The sequence below is a fragment of the Salmo trutta genome, unplaced genomic scaffold (genome assembly GCF_901001165.1).
Source record: "Salmo trutta unplaced genomic scaffold, fSalTru1.1, whole genome shotgun sequence".
NCBI classification, from domain to species: Eukaryota; Metazoa; Chordata; class Actinopteri; order Salmoniformes; family Salmonidae; genus Salmo; species Salmo trutta.
In genome coordinates, this window is record NW_021823352.1 from 25,138 (window position 1) to 46,232 (window position 21,095).

Here is a 21,095-nt window from a genome sequence, read left to right on the forward strand (position 1 = left end):
GCTCAATTCACAGTGGTTTCAGGGTCCTGCAATAAGAGCTACGACACTAATGTTCTCTGGGTGTCACTGAGTAGACTGATACCCCATGTCATTGATCCACAATCCATAGGTAAGGCTGTTCAGTGAAATAAGTATGCCCCTGCGGAAGCAGAGAGAACAGTCTGTGACTTGGGTGGCTGGAGTCTTTGACAATTTTTAGGGCCTTCCTCTGACACCGCCTAGTAGATAGGTCCTGGATGTCAGGAAGCTTGGCCCCAGTGATGTACTGGGATGTACGCACTACCCTCTGTGGCGCCTTGTGATTGGATGCCAAGCAGTTGCCATACCAAGCGGTGATGCAGCCAGTCAAGATGCTCTCAATGGTGCAGCTGTAGAACTTTGAGGATCTGAGGACCCATGACACATCTTTTCAGCCTCTTGAGGGGGAAGAGACGTAGTCGTGCAATCTTCACAACTGTTTTGCTGTATTTGGACCATGATACAGTAGGTCCTTAGTGATATGGACACCAAGGAACTTGAAGCTCTCAACCCAAAGTAAATCTCAGCTCTGCTACAAGTACACTCAAGAAAAACGATTTGATTTATCATCGTGATTCTGGAGTAAAATTAAAACCAATAAATATGCCTCACCAACATTATACAACTATATAGAAAAGCCTTTAATTGCTGAAATAAGTAAATAAATGAGGAGAGATTAGTCAGTGCAGAGATGTATTATAGGTAATGAATGTGTAGGGGACTTCTGAGAATGCTTTAGATTGCGTTGATGTGTTTGGACCATAGGTGTCAGAGACAGCATCCCGAGTGGACTTTCCTAGTGGACTTTCCTAGTGGACTTTTCTATCGTAGGGCTGTACCCACGGGTGCCATAGCAACGAGAAGCCCCAGGAGCCTTCTCAGCCGACAGTGACGTCAGATAATAACGGCATGAAACACAACAGAGAGGAGATCATTTACCAGGGGCCCAAATCAGCTGAGGCACAGCAGAAGGAGAGACCCAGGTAGTGGTGTGAGTGTGGGCTCTTTTGAGGATTTTCTTTTGCATTGAATCTTTTGAGACTAGAGTTGCTAAAGACTTTTCTTAACTATACAATACCATACTACTATAGTATTGATTGATTCTGTCTCCTCCAGTTCAGATGAACATCAGCAACAAGGCAGAACTAAAGCAGAAAAGGTAAGAGAGAGAGTGTGTGTGTGTGTGTGTGTGTGTGTGTGTGTGTGTGTGTGTGTGTGTGTGTGTGTGTGTGTGTGTGTATATTCTTTTTTTGAACTGTGTGTATATATATACACTGCTCAAAAAAATAAAGGGAACACTTAAACAACACAATGTAACTCCAAGTCAATCACACTTCTGGGAAATCAAACTGTCCACTTAGGAAGCAACACTGATTGACAATAAATTTCACATGCTGTTGTGCAAATGGAATAGACAACAGGTGGAAATTATAGGCAATTAGCAAGACACCCCCAATAAAGAAGTGGTTCTGCAGGTGGTGACCACAGACCACTTCTCAGTTCAAATCAAATTTATTTATATAGCCCTTCGTACATCAGCTGAAATCTCAAAGTGCTGTACAGAAACCCAGCCTAAAACCCCAAACAGCAAGCAATGCATGTGAAAGAAGCACGGTGGCTGGGAAAAACTCCCTAGGAAAAACTCCTGAGAAAGGCCAAAAACCTAGGAAGAAACCTAGAGAGGAACCAGGCTATGAGGGGTGGCCAGTCCTCTTCTGGCTGTGCCGGGTGGATATTATAACAGAACATGGTCAAGATGTTAAAATGTTCGCAAATGACCAGCATGGTCAAATAATAATAATCATAGTAATTGTCGAGGGTGCAACAAGCACGTCCGGTGAACAGGTCAGGGTTCCGTAGCCGCAGGCAGAACAGTTGAAACTGGAGCAGCAGCATGGCCAGGTGGACTGGGGACAGCAAGGAGTCATCATGCCAGGTAGTCCTGAGGCATGGTCCTAGGGCTCAGGTCCTCTGAGAGAAAGAAAGAAAGAGAGAAAGAGAGAATTAGAGAGAGCATATTTACATTCACACAGGACACCGGATAAGACAAGAGAATACTCCAGATGTAACAAACTGACCCTAGCCCCCCGACACATAAACTACTGCAGCATAAATACTGGAGGCTGAGACAGGAGGGATCAGAAGACACTGTGGCCCCATCCGATGATACCCCCGGACAGGGCCAAACAGGCAGGATATAACCCCACCCACTTTGCCAAAGCACAGCCCCCACACCACTAGAGGGATATCTACAACCACCAACTTACCGTCCGAAGACAAGGCCGAGTATAGCCCACAAAGATGTCCGCCACGGCACAACCCAAGGGGGGGGTGCCAACCCAGACAGGAAGACCACGTCAGTGGCTCAACCTACTCAAGTGACGCACCCCTCCCATGGACGGCATGGAAGAACACCAGTAAGTCAGTGACTCAGCCCCTGTAAAAGGGTTAGAGGCAGAGAATCCCAGTGGGAAGAGGGGAACCGACAAGGCAGAGACAGCAAGGGCGGTTCGTTGCTCCAGCCTTTCCGTTCACCTTCACACTCCTGGGCCAGACTATACTTAATCATAGGACCTACTGAAGAGATAAGTCTTCAGTAAAGACTTAAAGGTTGAGACTGAGTCTGCGTCTCTCACATGGGTAGGCAGACCATTCCATAAAAATGGAGCTCTATAGGAGAAAGCCCTACCTCCAGCCGTTTGCTTAGAAATTCTAGGGACAATTAGGAGGCCTGCGTCTTGTGACCGTAGCGTACGTGTAGGTATGTACGGCAGGACCAAATCGGAAAGATAGGTAGGAGCAAGCCCATGTAATGCTTTGTAGGTTAGCAGTAAAACCTTGAAATCAGCCCTTGCCTTAACAGGAAGCCAGTGTAGGGAGGCTAGCACTGGAGTAATATGATCAAATTTTTTGGTTCTAGTCAGGATTCTAGCAGCCGTATTTAGCACTAACTGAAGTTTGTTTAGTGCTTTATCCGGGTAGCCGGAAAGTAGAGCATTGCAGTAGTCGAGCCTAGAAGTAACAAAAGCATGGATAAATTTTTCTGCGTCATTTTTGGACAGAAAGTTTCTGATTTTTGCAATGTTACGTAGATGGAAAAAAGCTGTCCTTGAAGCAGTCTTGATATGTTCTTCAAAAGAGAGATCAGGGTCCAGAGTAACGCCGAGGTCCTTCACAGTTTTATTTGAGACGACTGTACAACCATCCAGATTAATTGTCAGATTCAACAGAAGATCTCTTTGTTTCTTGGGACCTAGGACAAGCATCTCTGTTTTGTCCGAGTTTAAAAGTAGAAAATTTGCAGCCATCCACTTCCTTATGTCTGAAACACAGGCTTCTAGCGAGGGCAATTTTGGGGCTTCACCATGTTTCATTGAAATGTACAGCTGTGTGTCATCCGCATAGCAGTGAAATTTAACATTATGTTTTCGAATGACATCCCCAAGAGGTAAAATATATAGTGAAAACAATAGTGGTCCTAGAACGGAACCTTGAGGAACACCGAAATTTACAATTGATTTGTCAGAGGACGAACCATTCACAGAGACAAACTGATATCTTTCCGACAGATAAGATCTAAACCAGGCCAGAACTTGTCCATGTAGACCAATTTGGGTTTCCAATCTCTCCAAAAGAATGTGGTGATCGATGGTATCAAAAGCGGCACTAAGATCTAGGAGCATGAGGACAGATGCAGAGCCTCGGTCTGACGTCATTAAAAGGTCATTTACCACCTTCACAAGTGCAGTCTCAGTGCTATGATGGGGTCTAAAACCAGACTGAAGCGTTTCGTATACATTGTTTGTCTTCAGGAAGGCAGTGAGTTGCTGCGCAACAACTTTTTCTAAAATTTTTGAGAGGAATGGAAGATTCGATATAGGCCGATAGTTTTTTATAATTTCTGGGTCAAGATTCGGCTTTTTCAAGAGAGGCTTTATTACTGCCACTTTTAGTGAGCTTGGTACACATCCGGTGGATAGAGAGCCGTTTATTATGTTCAACATAGGAGGGCCAAGCACAGGAAGCAGCTCTTTCAGTAGTTTAGTTGGAATAGGGTCCAGTATGCAGCTTGAGGGTTTGGAGGCCATGATTATTTTCATCATTATGTCAAGAGATATAGTACTAAAACACTTTAGTATCTCCCTTGATCCTAGGTCCTGGCAGAGTTGTGCAGACTCTGGACAATGAAGCCCTGGAGGAATACCCAGATTTAAAGAGGAGTCCGTAATTTGCTTTCTAATGATCATGATCTTTTCCTCAAAGAAGTTCATAAATGTATTACTGCTGAAGTGAAAGCCATCCTCCATTTGCGAATGCTGCTTTTTAGTTAGCTTTGCGACAGTGTCAAAAAGAAATTTCGGATTGTTCTTATTTTCCTCAATTAAGTTGGAAAAATAGGATGATCGTGCAGCAGTGAGGGCTCTTCGATACTGCGCGGTACTGTCTTTCCAAGCTAGTCGGAAGACTTCCAGTTTAGTGTGGCGCCATTTCCGTTCCAATTTTCTGGAAGCTTGCTTCAGAGCTCGTGTATTTTCTGTATACCAGGGAGCTAGTTTCTTATGACAGATGTTTTTAATTTTTAGGGGTGCAACTGCATCTAGGGTATTGCGCAAGGTTGAATTGAGTTCCTCGGTTAGGTGGTTAACTGATTCTTGTCCTCTGACGTCCTTGGGTAGGCAGAGGGAGTCTGGAAGGGCATCAAGGAATCTTTGGGTTGTCTGAGAATTTATAGCACGACTTTTAATCTTCCTTGGTTGGGGTCTGAGCAGATTATTTGTTGCAATTGTAAACGCAATAAAATGGTGGTCCGATAATCCAGGATTATGAGGAAAAACATTAAGATCCACAACATTTATTCCATGGGACAAAACTAGGTCCAGAGTATGACTGTGGCAGTGAGTAGGTCCAGAGACATGTTGGACAAAACCCACTGAGTCGATGATGACTCCGAAAGCCTTTTGGAGTGGGTCTGTGGACTTTTCCATGTGAATGTTAAAGTCACCAAAAATTAGAATATTATCTGCAATGACTACAAGATCCGATAGGAATTCAGGGAACTCAGTAAGGAACACTGCATATGAGAGGTGGGACATTCCTATGCTTCCTGGCTGATGTTTTGGTCACTTTTGAATGCTGGCGGTGTTTTCACTCTAGTGGTAGCATGAGACAGAGTCTACGACCCACACAAGTGGCTCAGGTAGTGCAGCTCATCCAGGATGGCACCTTAATGCGAGCTGTGGCAAGAAGGTTTGCTGTGTCTGTCAGCGTAGTGTCCAGAGCATGGAGGCGCTACCAGGAGACAGGCCAGTACATCAGGAGACGTGGAGGAGGCCGTAGGAGGGCAACAACCCAGCAGCAGGACCGCTACCTCCGCCTTTGTGCAAGGAGGAGCAGGAGAAGCACTGTCAGAGCCCTGCAAAATGACCTCCTGCAGGCCACAAATGTGCATGTGTCTGCTCAAACGGTCAGAAACAGACTCCATGAGGGTGGTATGAGGGCCCGATGTCCACAGGTGGGGGTTGTGCTTACAGCCCAACACCGTGCAGGACGTTTGGCATTTGCCAGAGAACACCAAGATTGGCAAATTCGCCACTGGCGCCCTGTGCTCTTCACAGATGAAAGCAGGTTCACACTGAGCATGTGACAGACGTGACAGAGTCTGGAGATGCCGTGGAGAACGTTCTGCTGCCTGCAACATCCTCCAGCATGACCGGTTTGGCGGTGGGTCAATCATGGTGTGGGGTGGCATTTCTTTGGGGGGCCGCACAGCCCTCCATGTGCTCGCCAGAGGTAGCCTGACTGCCATTAGGTGCCGAGATGAGATCCTCAGACCCCTTGTGAGACCATATGCTGGTGCGGTTGGCCCTGGGTTCCTCCTAATGCAAGACAATGCTAGACCTCATGTGGCTGGAGTGTGTCAGCAGTTCCTGCAAGAGGAAGGCATTGATGCTATGGACTGGCCCGCCCGTTCCCCAGACCTGAATCCAATTGAGCACATCTGGGACATCATGTCTCGCTCCATCCACCAACGCCACGTTGCACCACAGACTGTCCAGGAGTTGGCGGATGCTTTAGTCCAGGTCTGGGAGGAGATCCCTCAGGAGACCATCCGCCACCTCATCAGGAGCATGCCCAGGCGTTGTAGGGAGGTCATACAGGCACGTGGAGGCCACACACACTACTAAGCCTCCTTTTGACTTGTTTTAAGGACATTACATCAAAGTTGGATCAGCCTGTAGTGTGGTTTTCCACTTTAATTTTGAGTGTGACTCCAAATCCAGACCTCCATGGGTTGATAAATTGGATTTCCATTGATTATTTTTGTGTGATTTTGTTGTCAGCACATTCAACTATATAAAGAAAAAAGTATTTAATAAGATTATTTCTTTCATTCAGATCTAGGATGTGTTGTTTAAGTGTTGCCTTTATTTTTTTGAGCAGTATATATATATATATATATATATATATATATATATATATCCCATAGCTTCTTCCTTTTTCTGTTTGTTCTTGTGGATCAAATTGTTGCATGTTGTTTCTATGTAAAAGCAGTTGGTTTCAATGCCTCTGTTGACTAATGCCAACACTTCTGTGTTGAAATATAACGTTTCAGTGACTCGGAAATTCCTTCTTTTTTCTTTTTTTTTGCTGAGTAAGATTTCAGCAGGACGTTTAACCCCACACTCTCTCTGCCCCTTCCTCTTCCTCCTCTTTCTGTGTTTAGCGTTTTCTCATCCTCTCTCTCTCTCTCTTTCATAATCTTTCTCTCACCCACACAATCTCTCTCTCTTTCTCTCTGTGTGTGCATGACTTGTGTGTCACAGAGAAGTAAGTGAAAAATGTGAGGTGCAGTGACTCCTGTCTTTGTCGATAATGAATCTGTAGCATTCTGCTGATGCAGGATAACAGCCTATTTTAGGCTCCTGCACTCTCTTAGACAACTTTTCCCCCATAATTCAACAGTTTTTACCAGAGCCATATATTTTAGAGAGTTGGGCCAACTTTAAAAATGTTGAATATTGATCTAATTCTAGAAATTCAGTTACATAACATTACACAGAAATATTTAAACGATGCTAACGGGGCGCTAACATGGCTGCCGTAGAATGTTGCAGTGTCATGTTAATTAATACATCATAATGTAGGACCCTTAATGTCCCACCTCTCTAAATGTATGGCTCTGGGTTGGACCAGACGTACTGTACATGTCCAAACGCAGTACATATCCGTAACCAACACACACTGCCAAAGCAAAGGAAATATTAACACTTCAGCTCTTATTGAAAAGACATACACTCCAATCTCAAAGTATCCATAACAAACACACTTCCCCAGTATTGGGAAATAAGAGGATTTGAATTCTTCTGGAGAAGTAAAAAGAAGCGCTAAATTAATAATGCAACCTGATTGATCAAAGGGGTTAAATACGTTCTCGTAAAGTGTTGTTGCCATCTAGTGGCCAAAGTTGGTAACATTATTCCCTGTCCCAGGCTGAGTCTACACTACATTACATCCCTGCTACATTATAGTCACTGGTGCAAATATCAGCAGGGAGCTACTGTTGTACTAATGCTCTTTAGAAAGACACTTAACCTAGGTTAAGTCCCAAATGGTATCCTATTACCCATAGGGCTCTGGTCAAAAGTAGTGCACTGTGTAGGGAATAGGGTGCCATTTTGGGACGTATCCCTTGAGTTGTACTATACCCAGTGTAGATTAGAATATCATGACATATCACGACATTCCGTGATGGAGTGGCTAATGCTTGTTTGTTTATTATTGTTGATACCAAGTAACAGAGACCAACGGAGAGACCTGTACACATCACCCTTTACACATCACCCTGGAACACCACGAGGGGTAAGGCAACAACACAATTAACTTGTTGACTTTTACACGCCTGTATTATACAGTACTGCAATATTCTGCTGCAGGTACAGTATTATACAATACTATTACATACTCCTCTACAATTAGAAGTACTGGAGCTGTTGCTGTGTAAAGACCATATACATCTATGCTTTCCTGGACAAAAAGGGCTGTACTATGGGCAAACATCTCTGGGTCCAAAAAGTGTTCAGTGTCAGCTTCCTGAAATACCTCTAACCCTTATTGCCCTTTATAACCCTTATTGCCCTTTATAACCCTTATTGCCCTTTATAACCCATATTACCCTTTATAACCCTTATTGCCCTTTATAACCCATATTACCCTTTATAACCCTTATTGCCCTTTATAACCCGTATTACCCTTTATAACCCATATTACCCTTTATAACCCGTATTACCCTTTATAACCCTTATTGCCCTTTATAACCCGTATTACCCTTTATAACCCGTATTACCCTTTATAACCGTATTACCCTTTATAACCCTTATTGCCCTTTATAACCCGTATTACCCTTTATAACCCGTATTGCCCTTTATAACCCTTATTACCCTTTATAACCCGTATTGCCCTTTATAACCCTTATTACCCTTTATAACCCGTATTGCCCTTTATAACCCGTATTACCCTTTATAACCCGTATTGCCCTTTATAACCCGTATTACCCTTTATAACCCGTATTACCCTTTATAACCCGTATTACCCTTTATAACCCGTATTACCCTTTATAACCCGTATTACCCTTTATAACCCTTATTACCCTTTATAACCCGTATTACCCTTTATAACCCGTATTACCCTTTATAACCCTTATTGCCCTTTATAACCCGTATTACCCTTAATAACCCTTATTACCCTTTATAACCTGCTAATGGCTGTGTTTCCTTCTGTTCCTGGTGCGTCTTAGTTTTTATACATGAAAATCACTTTCAAATGTTGCTCTAAACAGTTAACTGTAAACTCTGGGGATGACATATTGCCTCTGTCTCTCTCTGTCTCTCTCTGTCTCTCTCTGTCTCTCTCTGTCTCTCTCTGTCTCTCTCTCTCTGTCTCTCTCTGTCTCTCTCTGTCTCTGTCTGTCTCTCTCTGTCTCTCTCTGTCTCTCTCTGTCTCTCTCTCATTAAGAAGCTAGTGTGTAGACCGAATGTGACCATCTATGCCAAGAACGCCAACCCTGGACTGTCCTACGTTGAGGCTATACCAACCCTGGACTGTCCCATGTTGAGGCTATACCAACCCTGGACTGTCCTACGTTGAGGCTATACCAACCCTGGACTGTCCTACGTTGAGGCTATACCAACCCTGGACTGTCCTACGTTGAGGCTATACCAACCCTGGACTGTCCTACATTGAGGCTATACCAACCCTGGACTGTCCTGTCCGTTGAGGCTATACCAACCCTGGACTGTCCTACGTTGAGGCTATACCAACCCTGGACTGTCCTACGTTGAGGCTATACCAACCCTGGACTGTCCTACGTTGAGGCTATACCAACCCTGGACTGTCCTACGTTGAGGCTATACCAACCCTGGACTGTCCTACGTTGAGACTATACCAACCCTGGACTGTCCTACATTGAGACTATACCAACCCTGGACTGTCCTACGTTGAGGCTATACCAACCCTGGACTGTCCTACGTTGAGGCTATACCAACCCTGGACCGTCCTGTCCGTTGAGGCTATACCAACCCTGGACCGTCCTGTCCGTTGAGGCTATACCAACCCTGGACCGTCCTACGTTGAGCCTATACCAACCCTGGACTGTCCTACGTTGTGGCTATACCAACCCTGGACTGTCCTACGTTGAGGCTATACCAATCCTGGACTGTCCTACGTTGGACACCCCTTCAAATTAGTGGGTTTGGCTATTTCAGCCACAGCCGTTGTTGACGGGTGTATAAAATCGAGCACACAGCCATGCAATCTCCATAGACAAACATTGGCAGTAGAATGGCCTTACTGAAGAGCTCAGTGACTTTCAACATGGCACCGTCATAGGATGCCAACTTTCCAACAAGTCAGTCAAATTTCTGCCCTGCTAGACTTCCCCGGTCAACTGTAAGTGCTGTTATTGTGACGTGGAAACATCTAGGAGCAACAACAGCTCAGCCGCAAAGTGGTAGGCCACACAAGCTCACAGAACAGGACCGCCGAGTGCTGAAGAGCGTAGTGCGTAAAAATTATCTGTCCTCGGTTGCAACACTCACCACCAAGTTCCAAACTGCCTCTGGAAGCAACGTCAGCACAAGAACTGTTTGTCTGGGACTTCATGAAATGAGTTTCCGTGGCTGAGCAGCCACACACAAGCCTAAGATCACCATGCGCAATGCCAAGCGCCGGCTGAAGAGGTGTAAAGCTTGGAGCAGTGGAAACTCTGGAGCAGTGGAAACGTGTTCTCAGGAATGATGAATCACGCTTCAGTATCAGGCAGTCCAACGAACAAATCTGGGAAGGCGGATGCCAGAAGAATGCTACCTGCCCCAATGCATAGTGCCAACTGTAAAGTTTGGTGGATGAGGAATAATGGTCTGGGGCTGTTCTTCATGGTTCTGGCTAGGTCCCTTAATTCCAGTGAAGGAAAATCTTAACGCTACAGCATACAATGACATTCTCAACGATTCTGTCCTTCCAACTTTGTGGCAACAGTTTGGGGAAGGCCCTTTCCTGTTTCAGCATGACAATGCAAGCGAGGTCCATATAGAAATGGTTTGTCGAGATCGGTGTGGAAGAACTTGACTGGCCTGCACAGAGCCCTGACCTCAACCCCTTCAAACACCTTTGGAATAAATTGGAACTCCGACTGCGAGCCAGGCCTAATCGCCTAACATCAGTGCCCGACCTCACTAATGTCGCTCTTGATTGCGGTGATTCTCTGATCCACCTCTACGCAGACGACACCATTCTGTATACTTCTGGCCCTTCTTTGGACACTGTGTTAACTAACCTCCAGACGAGCTTCAATGCCATACAACTCTCCTTCCGTGGCCTCCAACTGCTCTTAAATGCAAGTAAAACTAAATGCATGCTCTTCAACCATCCTGCCCGCCGGTCCAGCATCCCTACTCTGGACGGTTCTGACTTAGAATATGTGGACAACTACAAATACCTAGGTGTCTGGCTAGACTGTAAAGTCTCCTTCCAGACTTACATTAAGCATCTCCAATCCAAAATTAAATCTAGAATCGGCTTCCTATTTCGCAACAAAGCATCCTTCACTCATGCTGCCAAACATACCCTCGTAAAACTGACTATCCTACCGATCCTTGACTTCGGTGATGTCATTTACAAAATAGCCTCCAACACTCTACTCAGCAAATTGGATGCAGTCTATCACAGTGCCATCCGTTTTGTCACCAAAGCCCCATATACTACCCACCACAGCGACCTGTATGCTCTCGTTGGCTGGCCCTCGCTTCATATTCGTCACCAAACCCACTGACTCCAGGTCATCTACAAGTCTTTGCTAGGTAAAGCCCCGCCTTATCTCAGTTCACTGGTCACCATAGCAGCACCCACCCGTAGCACGCGCTCCAGCAGGTATATTTCACTGGTCATCCCCAAAGCCAATTCCTCCTTTGGCCGTCTCTCCATCCAGTTCTCTGCTGCCAATGACTGGAACAAACTGCAAAAATCACTGAAGCTGGAGACTCATATCTCCCTCACTAACTTTAAGCACCAGCTGTCAGAGCAGCTCACAGATCACTGCACCTGTAAATAACCCATCCAACCACTTCATCCCCATACTGTTATTTATTTTGCTCCTTTGCACCCCAGTATCTCTACTTGCACACTCATCTTCTGCACATCAATCACTCCAGTGTTAAATTGCTATATTGTAATTATTTTGCCACTATGGCCTATTTATTGCCTTACCTCCCTTATCTTGCCTCATTTGCACTCACTGTATATAGACTTTTATTTTATTGTATTATATGTTTGTTTATTCCATGTGTAACTCTGTGTTGTTGTATGTGTCGAATTGTTTTGCTTCCATCTTTGCCAGGTTGCAGTTGCAAATGAGAACTTGTTCTCAACTATCCTACCTGATTAAATAAAAAATGCTTGTGGCTGAATGGAAGCAAGTCCTCACAGCAATGTTCCAACATCTAGTGGAAAGCCTTCCCAGAAGAGTGGAGGCTGTTATAGCAGCAAAGGGAGGGACCAACTCCATATTAATGCCCATGATTTTGGAATGAGATGTTCGACTAGCAGGTGTAGTGTATCTATACCAACCCTGAACTGCCCTACATTGAGGCTAACTGCACCGTGGTGAGACAGACAACACAAGCGAACACACAGGGGGACTAGAAATCACAACCGTATGAAATCCGGTTGCTTTTCTGTTTTGGAGTAAACCTGTTAATAGTGATTAACATCTCTCTCTCACCTGTCACATTCAGTTTGAGGACAAGATGTTCCACCATCTGTGGGGGGGTGAGTCACTCTCTCTCTCTGCTTTCTTCTCTCTCTTTACATTTCCTAGTAGGATGGTTAGTGTCTCAAATGGTATCTCTCTCTAACAAATAGGTTGTCCTCTTCCTCTCCTCTGCTCTAGGAAGCAGATGTAGCCAGCAGTGTGGTTAACATGGTTCCCGCTAATGTGGAAGTGTCACTCCGTAAGGTGGATGCTGTGTTCTGGGAGAACCCCAAGTCCAAACCAGAACCCAGGACCTCGACACGGCTACTGTAACCTCCCTCTTTAAGCTTTATTTAAGCCGTACATACAGTACTTAACACCAAATAGTCGCTCTGATTACTTGCATATCAAAAATATGCAAATGTTTCCACCATCCTGAGTTGAGTTTAAATGAGCCTTTATGTTTAATTTCTTATAAGAATGGTGATTAGGCTGTCTGACATTGGGTGTGAAATGAAAACATGGACTGGACAGACAGTAATGTTCACTGTGTTATAATGAAAACATGGACTGGACAGGCAGTAATGTTCACTGTGTTGTAATGAAAACATGGACTGGACAGACAGTAATGTTCACTGTGTTGTAATGAAAACATGGACTGGACAGACAGTAATGTTCACTGTGTTGTAATGAAAACATGGACTGGACAGACAGTAATGTTCACTGTGTTATAATGAAAACATGGACTGGACAGACAGTAATGTTCACTGTGTTATAATGAAAACATGGACTGGACAGGCAGTAATGTTCACTGTGTTGTAATGAAAACATGGACTGGACAGACAGTAATGTTCACTGTGTTGTAATGAAAACATGGACTGGACAGACAGTAATGTTCACTGTGTTATAATGAAAACATGGACTGGACAGACAGTAATGTTCACTGTGTTATAATGAAAACATGGACTGGACAGGCAGTAATGTTCACTGTGTTGTAATGAAAACATGGACTGGACAGACAGTAATGTTCACTGTGTTGTAATGAAAACATGGACTGGACAGACAGTAATGTTCACTGTGTTATAATGAAAACATGGACTGGACAGACAGTAATGTTCACTGTGTTATAATGAAAACATGGACTGGACAGACAGTAATGTTCACTGTGTTATAATGAATACATGGACTGGACAGTAATGTTCACTGTGTTGTAATGAAAACATGGACTGGACAGACAGTAATGTTCACTGTGTTGTAATGAAAACATGGACTGGACAGACAGTAATGTTCACTGTGTTGTAATGAAAACATGGACTGGACAGTAATGTTGACTGTGTTGTAATGAAAACATGGACTGGACAGACAGTAATGTTGACTGTGTTGTAATGAAAACATGGACTGGACAGTAATGTTGACTGTGTTGTAATGAAAACATGGACTGGACAGACAGTAATGTTCACTGTGTTATAATGAAAACATGGACTGGACAGACAGTAATGTTCACTGTGTTGTAATGAAAACATGGACTGGACAGTAATGTTGACTGTGTTGTAATGAAAACATGGACTGGACAGACAGTAATGTTCCCTGTGTTGTAATGAAAACATGGACTGGACAGACAGTAATGTTCACTGTGTTGTAATGAAAACATGGACTGGACAGACAGTAATGTTCACTGTGTTATAATGAAAACATGGACTGGACAGACAGTAATGTTCACTGTGTTGTAATGAAAACATGGACTGGACAGACAGTAATGTTCACTGTGTTGTAATGAAAACATGGACTGGACAGACAGTAATGTTGACTGTGTTGTAATGAAAACATGGACTGGACAGTAATGTTCACTGTGTTATAATGAAAACATGGACTGGACAGACAGTAATGTTCACTGTGTTATAATGAAAACATGGACTGGACAGACAGTAATGTTCACTGTGTTATAATGAAAACATGGACTGGACAGACAGTAATGTTCACTGTGTTATAATGAAAACATGGACTGGACAGTAATGTTCACTGTGTTGTAATGAAAACATGGACTGGACAGACAGTAATGTTCACTGTGTTGTAATGAAAACATGGACTGGACAGTAATGTTGACTGTGTTGTAATGAAAACATGGACTGGACAGACTAATGTTCACTGTGTTGTAATGAAAACATGGACTGGACAGACAGTAATGTTCACTGTGTTATAATGAAAACATGGACTGGACAGACAGTAATGTTCACTGTGTTATAATGAAAACATGGACTGGACAGACAGTAATGTTCACTGTGTTATAATGAAAACATGGACTGGACAGTAATGTTGACTGTGTTGTAATGAAAACATGGACTGGACAGACTAATGTTCACTGTGTTGTAATGAAAACATGGACTGGACTTACAGTAATGTTCACTGTGTTATAATGAAAACATGGACTGGACAGACAGTAATGTTCACTGTGTTGTAATGAAAACATGGACTGGACAGACAGTAATGTTCACTGTGTTGTAATGAAAACATGGACTGGACAGACAGTAATGTTCACTGTGTTATAATGAAAACATGGACTGGACAGACAGTAATGTTCACTGTGTTATAATGAAAACATGGACTGGACAGACAGTAATGTTCACTGTGTTATAATGAAAACATGGACTGGACAGTAATGTTGACTGTGTTGTAATGAAAACATGGACTGGACAGACAGTAATGTTCACTGTGTTATAATGAAAACATGGACTAGACAGTAATGTTCACTGTGTTATAATGAAAACATGGACTGGACAGTAATGTTGACTGTGTTGTAATGAAAACATGGACTGGACAGACAGTAATGTTCACTGTGTTATAATGAAAACATGGACTAGACAGTAATGTTCACTGTGTTATAATGAAAACATGGACAGACAGTAATGTTCACTGTGTTATAATGAAAACATGGACTGGACAGTAATGTTGACTGTGTTGTAATGAAAACATGGACTGGACAGACAGTAATGTTCACTGTGTTATAATGAAAACATGGACTGGACAGACAGTAATGTTCACTGTGTTGTAATGAAAACATGGACTGGACAGACAGTAATGTTCACTGTGTTGTAATGAAAACATGGACTGGACAGACAGTAATGTTCACTGTATTCCAGGTTCCATAGATGAGGCCAACGACTCCAGTCAGTAGGACAGAGACATTGATGACATCAGTGGCTCGGATGAGGAGTGAGAGAAACCGATTGTCAAGAGTCTTCGAGAAGCGTAGGAGATGCCCGTGTCAGATTAGATTGATTGTCCGTCGCCGACGGTTAAGGTCAAGAGGATGGTCTCACTAGCTGTGAGAGTGATTGTTCTATTTTATTGTCCATTTTCCGTACAGTCCTACAGTAAGGCTAAGACTGTTACTGGTTTTTAATTTAGAAAGAAATTGTATTGATCTCTACTGTATGCACAGATACAAATGTCAATCTGTTATAGATGAGTTATCATCCTCTGGTACAGAGTCCATATTAGGACATGGTCAGAATCAATGTCCTAATATGGACACCATACTATGATTTTGTTGTAATGAAATAAGGCCTACTGTATTGAATATTCAGCTACATACTTTCTGCTTGAGTGTACAGTGTGTGAGATGTTGATGTTAAATGTGCTTATGATGTAATATTCATTAAAACAAAAGGAGGATCTCCATCTATCCAACTTGCGTCGCACTTGGGACACACACACAGACCACATTTTATTTCAGCCTGTTTCTCTCTCTGGGCCACATGTGATTAGATAGCACACACAGACAGGCTAGGACCAGAGTTCAATCAAAGCAAAGGCCTGTTGTCGACAAGCCCACTGCACCCTGGGACATCTTAAATTACCTTTGAAAGTCACGTGCAGCGCTCTAGTCGACGACAACGCGCCTTTTGATCGAATCCCAGACTAAAGTCACTGATAAAAATAATCATATGCCTGTAAAACAAGTAAAATCATCGCTTATAGGCATGATCATCATCTTATTGGCAACGTAAACATTTTTGTCGAGTAACCTGTCAAAATAATGGTTTGGCTCTAAGCTGAAATAACGTATATTTGGAACACAATCAAGTCCAATACGTGATGACATCAAAGATTCACGATTCAATTCACAATCACATCCCTTCTTATCAATTTATACCATTAAATAGTATAATATACAACATCTTGACACTTAGGACTACGGAATAATGTTAGGTCCAAAGGCTGCCCTCCCAGCCTGGTTACAGCGATCAACCAGCACAACCAATTCACAGCACAATATTATTCAACATCTTTGAACAAACAACGTGCAACATCAAGTCCAGTTTTGAGCATTGCAGAGCAGAGTCCGTTCACAAGACAAAGTGAGTTCACAAAAACCTGTCGTCAAATACACAACCGTGGCATATAACATGTTACATACATGTAGTCCGACAAGACGTTTTCAAATCATTTCCTAATGACTTGATATGTTGTTGCATCGTTGTTCTCCGTTCCTCTCAGTACCTTGGCGATTGACAGCTATATATTTTATGTCACATGACGATTTCAATACTGTTCAGTACCGATATCCTAGTACCACGCAACAGACACAGAAACAGTTGCTAAGGAACGGTTGGCCTAACATTGGAGTAACCTTGCAGTAACATTTTTGAGAATTACGGTCTTCCATGAGATTAGGATGTGCAGACTGAGAACATTAGGGTTGCAAATTTCCTGTGACTTTCCTTGTTGGAGGATTCCTGCATTTCCTGCTGATTTTCCTTCTGGTTAAAACATCTTCCAATCAGGATTTCTAGAAAACATGGGCATTTGGGGAGTTACTGGAATTTTGCAACCCTGCAAAACATATACAGAACCACGGACCCTTTATACACAGTACCAGTCAAAAGTCTGGACACACCTACTCATTCAAGGGTTTATCTTTATTTTTACTATTTTCTACATTGTAGAATAATAGTGAAGACATCAAAACTATGAAATAACACATATGGAATCATGTAGTAACCATTTTTTTTTAAACAAATCAAAATATATTTTATATTTGAGATTCTTTAAAGTTTCCACCCTTTGCCTTGATGACAGCTTTGCACCCTCTTGGCATTCTCTGAACCAGCTTCATGAGGTAGTCACCTGGAATGAATTTCAATTAACAGGTGTGCCTTGATAAAAGTTCCTTTGTGGAATTTCTTTCCTTCTTAATTTGTTTGAGCCAATCAGTTGTGTTGTGACAAGGTAGGGGGGTATACAGAAGATAGCCCTATTTGGTAAAAGACAAAGTCCATATTATGGCAAGAACAGCTCAAATAAACAAAGATAAACGACAGTCCATCATTACTTTATGACATGAAGGTCAGTCAATCCAGAAAAAACATCAATCACTATGATGAAACTGGCTCTCATGAGGAGCGCCAAAGGAAAGGAAGACCCAGAGTTACCTCATTTAAAAAAAAAAAAATTGTAAATGAGAACTTGTTCTCAACTTGCCTACCTGGTTAAATAAAGGTGAAATAAAAAAAATCTAACCTCTGCTAAAAAGGATAAGTTCATTAGAGTTACCTGCACCTCAAATTGCAGCCCAAATAAATGCTTCAGAGTTCAATTAACAGACACATCTCAACATCAACTGTTCAGAGGAGACTGCGTGAATCAGGCCTTCATGGTCAAATTGTTGCAAAGAAACCACTACTAAAGGACACCAATAAGAAGAAGAGACTTGCTTGGGCCAAGAAACACGAACAATGGACATTAGACTGGTGGAAATCTGTCCTTAGGTCTGATGAGTCCAAATTTGAGATTTTTGGTTCCAACTGCTGTCTTTGTGAGACGCAGAGTAGGTGAACGGATGATCTCCGCATGTGTGGTTCCCACCGTGAAGCATGGAGGAGGAGGTGTGATGGTGTGGAGGTGCTTTGCTGGTGACACTGTCTGTGATTTATTTTGAATTCAAGGCACACTTAACCAGCACTCTGCAGCGATACGCCATCCCATCTGGTTTGCGCTTAGTGGGTCTATAATTTGTTTTTCAACAGGACAATGACTCAAAACACACATTCAGGCTGTGTAATGGCTATTTGACCAAGGAGAGTGATGGAGTGCTGCATCAGATGACCTGGTCTCCACAATCACCCGACCTCAATCCAATTGAGATGGTTTGGGATGAGTTGGACCGCAGGGTGAAGGAAAAGCAGCCAACAAGTGCTCAGCATATGTGGGAACTACTTCAAGACCGTTGGAAAAGCATTCCTCATGAAGCTGGTTGAGAGAATGCCAAGAGTATGCAAAGCTGTCATCAAGGCAGGGTGGCTACTTTAAAGAATCTAAAATACTACATGATTCCATGTGTTATTTCATAATTTTGATGTCTTTACTATTATTCTACAATGTAGAAAATAGTAAAAATAAAGAAAAACCCTTGAATGAGTACAGTAGGTGTGTCCAAACTTTTGACTGGTACTGTGTGTGTATATATATATGTATATATATGTATATATATGTATATATATGTATATGTATATATGTATATATATGTATATATATATATATATATATATATATATATATATATATATATATATATATATATATATATATATATATATATATACACACACATACACTTTAACATTCGTTTGGTTATATTTATATATTAACACACATTGATCATTGTCATAAATACAACAGAAGGATCGTTGTCATAGCAATAAAAACCACAAGTGAACGGTCACTTTACAACACACACGCGCACAAATGTGTTCTTTAAGTTTCGCTTTGTAAAGTGCAAGGCAACATACAGTAAACTCCAACGACACAGTAAAATGAACAACACACACACACAGTGTCGTTTGCACATACACACACAATCGTCATATGTCATTCAAAACCAGTGCACCCGGTAAGAAACTTTCCACACATGTAAAGGTACCTCATTAAAGCCTCTAACGGCAGCATGCTAATGGTACAGTAGTACATTCATATAGCTAACACTTTATCTGATTGACTATAAATATCATTATTTCAAGTTTGTTCAGCATTAAATTGATTAAATAAATGTTCACGATATTACAGGATGTTGTAATAAATGTATCCATTTCCTAATTTATTATTATTTATGAATTTATTCTTCCTATTAATAACGTAATAAAAAAAATTAAAAAGTTTACAGAAGTGTCTTCAGATAAGGCGCTACCCAATTTCTACAAGAGAATATATATATATATTCAATCGAGATCATTAGGGAATGTATAAGCTCATGGTGAAAGTTTGTCCTAACCACTGATCTAGGATCAGATTTCCCTCCTAATTCTAATCTTGACCTTAGATCAGTGTCTAGTGGGCTACTTCTTCCATCTCATAGGATAGTTAAGAGTGGAAGGCATGCAGGGATGGAGACATCAGATGGTCATAGTGGCTTGGATAGTACAGTAAGTAGCTACTGCAGTACCATGTAGGCCAGTCATACTACCGTACGAATATTCACACAGTAGTATGAATATTCACACGGTAGTATGAATATTCACACGGTAGTACAAATATTCACACGGTATTACAAATATTCACACGGTAGTACAAATATTCACACGGTAGTACAAATATTCACACGGTAATACGCACACATGTAGTACATTCCTCAATATGACCCTGCAATAGTCTATTTTTCTTTTTTTACATTTATGAGTCTCGAGTTTAGCAGGTGAGAATAATTCGAGATGTTGTTTACATTGTTGTTCATTTGCATTTTTGTTGTTCTTACGGCGATAGGAACAGAAAGCAAAGTCGTCTTCAGACTTCAGATTTCTTGAGGAAACAAAAAAGTCCTGAAAGTTGTCGCGAAAGTCAAGACAGATTACAAAAAAGAGAGAAAAGAGGAAGGGTAGTGTAAACGCCTTCCAAAAAGAGGAGTAATTAAGAATAAAAACAAAATGGCTGCACATGTCATGCAAAGGAGCGCTCCGGCTACGTAAACACATTGCGTCGTCAAGGAAACAAAAGTTGCTAAGAGAGTGTCTCTTCTCCTCTGATTGTCTGCTTTCGTCTCAAGCCACGCCCACCTCTTGGGTCAGCAGGCCAAATAGACCCAATAAAAGGACCCCAAGCAGTAATAGGATGCAAAGACACACCCCCCTAGTTAAAAACAACTCCTCCTCCATTTCAAAATGGAGGACATTGAGAGTCAAGGGGGAGGTGTTAGCTGAAAGGCGGGAGGGTCGTGGAATCATTTTGTACTTCTCACCCCTCGGTAGGTAAAGCCCACGTCCCGTAGGAAGAAGAGGGTGACGCCCCTCGCCTCCCCTGGTTGCCATGGTGATGGGTGTACCTTGTTAAGCCTTTGCGTTAAGTTCCTCAATTGCCTGTAGGAGCCGTCTCATATGCACCACCTTTAATATCCCAAGATCCTGTTGGAGAGAGAGACAGACAGACAATAACAACAATAGTTCACCATTTGTTTTATACAGTATATTTGATGGTACTCTTATAAAATCACTACAGGTATATTTCAACTCAGATAACTTGATAATCAAAAGTCAAATGATGTAGAAAATGTACACAACAAATACATAATAATTTGGTGGGTGCTTATGCACTATTGTACACATGTGTGAATTGGAAATGTGTTTTTTTGCATATCCCATTTCTGGGTCTGCCATTATCAACAGTTGGAGCAATTAGAGTTAAGAGCCATGCTCAAGTTCACATCGACAGGTTTTTCACCTTGATGGCTCAGGGATTCAAACCAGCAACCTTTTGGTTACTGGCCCAAAGCTCTAACCGCAAGGCTACCTGCTGCCCCATGTGGTCCAATACCAAGTTATTCATAATTCCACATATATTGACCAGG

The 21,095-nt window shown here is 42.3% G+C and overlaps 1 long non-coding RNA gene across 1 annotated transcript; it reads left to right on the forward strand.

The window, feature by feature from the left end:
- The first annotated feature begins 401 nt into the window (after positions 1 to 401).
- On the forward strand, positions 402 to 9,796 carry LOC115190218 (uncharacterized). The gene is made up of 4 exons (XR_003877134.1): positions 402 to 1,001; positions 1,135 to 1,177; positions 7,812 to 7,878; positions 9,031 to 9,796. It is a non-coding gene; the product is annotated as an uncharacterized LOC115190218 (long non-coding RNA).
- The last annotated feature ends 11,299 nt before the right edge of the window (positions 9,797 to 21,095 follow it).